Below are 4640 nucleotides of genomic sequence, written 5' to 3' on the forward strand. Positions count from 1 at the left end.
AACATATAATATCTATATGTTTCTGGAATCAGAAACCGACAAGGAATAAGATGACAGTGTTTTTAAATTGATTTGGACAATTTAATTTTGATAATAATTTTTATATATTTAATTTTCAGAGCTTGTTTTTAATCCAAATATAACATATTTATATGTTTTTGGAATCAGCAAATGATGGAAAATAAGATAAACGTAAATTTGGATCGTTTTATAAATTTTTATTTTTTTTTACAATTTTCAGATTTTTAATGACCAAAGTCATTAATTAATTTTTAAGCCACCAAGCTGAAATGCAATACCGAACCCCGGGCTTCGTCGAAGATTCCTTGACAAAAATTTCAACCAATTTGGGCCGATCTTTATGAAATTTGACATGAGAGTTCCTGGGTATGATATCCCCGGAAGTTTTTTCATTTTTTCGATAAATACCTTTGATGACGTCATATCCGGCTTTTTGTAAAAGTTGAGGCGGCACTGTCACACCCTCATTTTTTAATGAAATTGATTGAAATTTTGGCAAAGCAATTTTCGACGAAGCCCGGGGTTTGGTATTGCATTTCAGCTTGGTGGCTTAAAAACTAATGAGTGAGTTTGGTCATTAAAAATCGGAAATTTGTAATCAAAATTATTTTTTTATTAAACGATCCCAAAACAATTTCATCTTATTCTTCGTCATTTTCTGATTCCAAAAACATATACATATGTTATATTTGGATTAAAAACAAGCTCTGAAAATTAAAAATATAAAAATTATGATCAAAATTAAATTTCCGAAATCGTTTTAAAAACTATTTCATCTTATTCCTTGTCGGTTCCTGATTCCCAAAACATATACATATGATATGTTTGGATTAAAAACACGCTCAGAAAGTTAAAACGAAGAGAGGTACAGTAAAGCGTGCTATGAAGCACAGCGCAATCGCTGCCGCGCCAAACAGGCTCGTCACTTTCACTGCCTTTTGCACTAGCGGCGGACTACGTTCAGTTTCATTCTGTGAGTTCCACAGCTTGACTAAATGTAGTAATTTCGCCTTACGCGACTTGTATTTGCTTTTCTCTTTAGTTGCCCTGGCAGAAATTGTGGGGTATTCTTTCTGGTGTAAGGAAGCGTGCACTCTTGTTACCTGTTACAGAACACCATAAACGCCCATTTTAATTACACGTGAATCAGAGTTCACCCAGCAACTGTTCGGTAATTAATACGGATATGCCCAGGCTGTAATGATGGTTAATTGGGTGCACCACGCAGAGTATGTTGTTAATCATAACTGATGACATTAAACTGCGTGAGAGAGACTCATGCGTAAGAGAGAGAGAGAGAGAGAAAGAGAGAGAGAGAGAGAGAGAGAGAGAGAGAGAGAGAGAGAGAGAGAGAGTGAACTCAGAACTCAAAAGTTTAATCGCCAAAAGTTGATAGTTCATTGCGTTGGGGAGGTTCGGGGAGAGGTAAACAATTTCGAAAACAAGAAACGTGTTATTGACGGGCCGCCAAAGCGGCTCGTCTTTAGGCGTCGGGTAAGTAGCTTGCAGGTGGAGAAATTTTTGTTCATGGGGGATTTCTGTGACGTATGTACAGGAAGTCGCCGTTGGTCTCGGCAAAGAAACGACAATGCAGTGTGTGGTCTCGGTGAGACTGAAAGACAGAGAGCTACAGATACACACAGTGATTCAAGGCGCACAACTCTAGTAAAGTTGTCGTAGCACGTCCGTCTATGGCCAAAGTGATCCGGGTTCGATTCCCGGCATGGGCGGTCTATTTTTTTTTTAATTCTTGTTTACTATTGTTTATTATGAACGTTGTAATGTTTTATTTTACTCTAATAATTTTTTTAATTGTGTAAAATAAATTAAAAAAAAATTTTAATTTTTTTTATTTTTTTTAATCCAAGTGATCCGGGTGGAAAGCGATTCGTCTATGGCCAAAGTGATCCGGGTTCGATTCCCGGCAAGGGCGGTCTATTTTTTATTTTTTTTATTTTTTTTATTCTTGTTTACTATTGTTTATTATGAACGTTGTAATGTTTTATTTTACTCTAATAATTTTTTTAATTGTGTAAAATAAATTAAATTTTTTTTTTAAATCCACGTGCACAAGACAAAAACTTTCATACTGGGGGAGCGAGCCAGTCTGAAGAGTACTCGGGTCCAGCGCCAGCGTTTTTTTATAAGAACTTGGAGTGATTGCGAATTTGCGCGTTTCTCGTGAGTGCTTTCGAAGTTTTGTAATTTGATTTTCCCCAGCGAGTGTTCTTTGGAGGGCACTAGACGGTGATTGCTGGTGCATGTTTTTATTTTTGTTTTTCGTTCTTTGTTACCGTTTGTAGTCTGTGGTCAAATACCTCACAATGTGCTCAAACAAATCACAGGCACAGGAAATGAACAAGAAGAAGTGTGTCACAAGAATTTGAATTCTAAGAAAAACATGTGTATGAGTTCATAGACTACCACTGTCGAACCCTTCACTGTACAATGTAAATGAGTACAAAATATAGTCGTCAGTTTGGGAGACATTGTAGAGCACAGGTGAACTTTATCACAAACGGACAACACAAAAAGTACTTTCTTTTCAAACTTGAAAGTTTGTTGTCTATTTTTACCAGGGTCTTTCAAACAAACAATAACATGTGTATTTTTTATGTGAAAAAATTCATCTATTTTAACATTGTTGTACTTAAAATCTTAACATCTGCTAACAATTTAGCGCGCGTGTGTGTGTGTGTGTGTTTGTTTGTTTGTTTAACTTCTTGTTTCTTTGTTTGTTTGTATGTTTGTTTGTTTCTTTTTTCTTTGTTTTTCTGTTTGTTTGGTTTTTGTTTGTTTGTTTCACATGGAATGAAAGAGAGAGGAAGGTGAGAGAGGAGGTGGCGTGAGAAAAGAAAATAGGCAGACGTGCAAGCACTCTGACAAAAAAACAACCTGACTGACATATAGGAAACAAAAGAAAAGAAGTAAGAAAGAATGAAATATTAGCTACAAAAGGACGTCAGTGGGCAGAGGACAAACAATGGCTAAGAATGATGTCACATCCTGGACATTTAATCATCATCATCCGGTTTTCACGCAGCAATGAGACCAACTCAATTTGGTTCAGTAGGACATGTGTAAGCGTTTCCTTGTACCACTTATGACGTCACCACATCATTCGATCAGCAAAGCCACACGAACTACAGCGCGCATCCTGATTATCTTATTTTCGCACGCTCTGAAGAAAGGAACGTAATTTATATCGGCGTGATTGTTGAAATAGGTGTGTAAGTCACTGCAGGCGCGGTGGTATGTGTTACTATAGAGGTTGCGGGGAGGGGGGGGGGGGGGGGACCGAACAAATACTCTGTATCGAACCAAGACTATATAGTCTATAGAATGTTTCAACTTTTTCTCGTCTCAGACTGCCTGTTTGGTGATTTTAGTTCGTCCCCAATGTAACCGTTCCGTGGCGGGCGATGGGTTGGCTTGTAAAAGGGTAGAACGAGTGTTATTTCCGCAGTTTCAGACGTGAACATGACATCAATTTTTTTCCGGTTGCGTAGGCCCTACTGAGTTTTCGGTCGCTTTCTCCTTAACCTCCACATTGTTATGCTAAAATACAGTCATCAGAGCGCCTTTGTCAGAGCCCTTGACACAACAAGAAATACCTTTAAACAAAAGAGGTTGTAAATGTTGGTTTTTTGTTCGTTTCTTTTTTTCCTTCTTCTTTCAAATAAAGCCAAAACGAAGGAAAGAAATGTTGAGTGTGGCTTAAAAACTGGCTGAATACGACTCGACCCTCCTTTCACACCACTAAAAGCTCATTCAATAAAAATTCACCTTTGCGTCGAATTTAAATGCTAATGCAAACATGTTTTTTTTCACAACTTTGTTTTATCCTCTATTGGTATTGCCCTGTATATACGAAAAAAAAACCCACAAAAAATAGAATAAAACGTGCATTTTGAAAACAAGCTGTTGAAATAATTGGGCCCTTGAAAACTAAGTTCACAGCTAAATGTGGTAGACATGGTGAGACATGGGCGTTGAAGGTACATTGGTCCCACGTTTTTGTTATTGTTTTATTTGTTTTCTTTTGTTTTTCTCCCACGTCCTTCTGTTGGTAAACCCGTGGGTGTGAGATACGTTTCTGCGCAGCCGAATTTTTGTTACGCGGACGGTGTCTCATCATCAACAAAAAAGCCACATTTCCGCCTAGTGAATTTAGTTGAGAAATATGCCAGTTTAATATGCGTAAATTCAATTGTTGTTATTGTTGTTGTTGTTGTTGTTGTTGTTGTTGTTGTTGTTGTTGTGATAGTTGTTGTTGTTGAACTGAATAGGAAATTTTTAAAATTTAAATAAAAAGTAAGCGTGTGCGATATGATATTACTTTCACGTGTGTCGTTTAAAAATGAGCTGGCTCTCCTAAGGAAGAAAGCGAACTGTTTCATCCTGTACGTGTCTGTGATGGTTTGCAATACAATGGAGAAATGGTCTTTGAAATGTACGTTTTGCAGTTCAATGGTTTTACACAGAGGCAAAGTCTTTACAAGAACCAAATCCTGAATGCATCTATTCTAGTATATATACGCGGTGCGCTCTCGGGTTGTTTTTGCGCGAAAGGAATCTGGGTTTTGTTTCACTCATAAGTACCTGTTCCGTGTTGAAAA

The sequence above is a fragment of the Littorina saxatilis genome, linkage group LG6 (assembly GCF_037325665.1).
Source record: "Littorina saxatilis isolate snail1 linkage group LG6, US_GU_Lsax_2.0, whole genome shotgun sequence".
NCBI classification, from domain to species: domain Eukaryota; kingdom Metazoa; phylum Mollusca; class Gastropoda; order Littorinimorpha; family Littorinidae; genus Littorina; species Littorina saxatilis.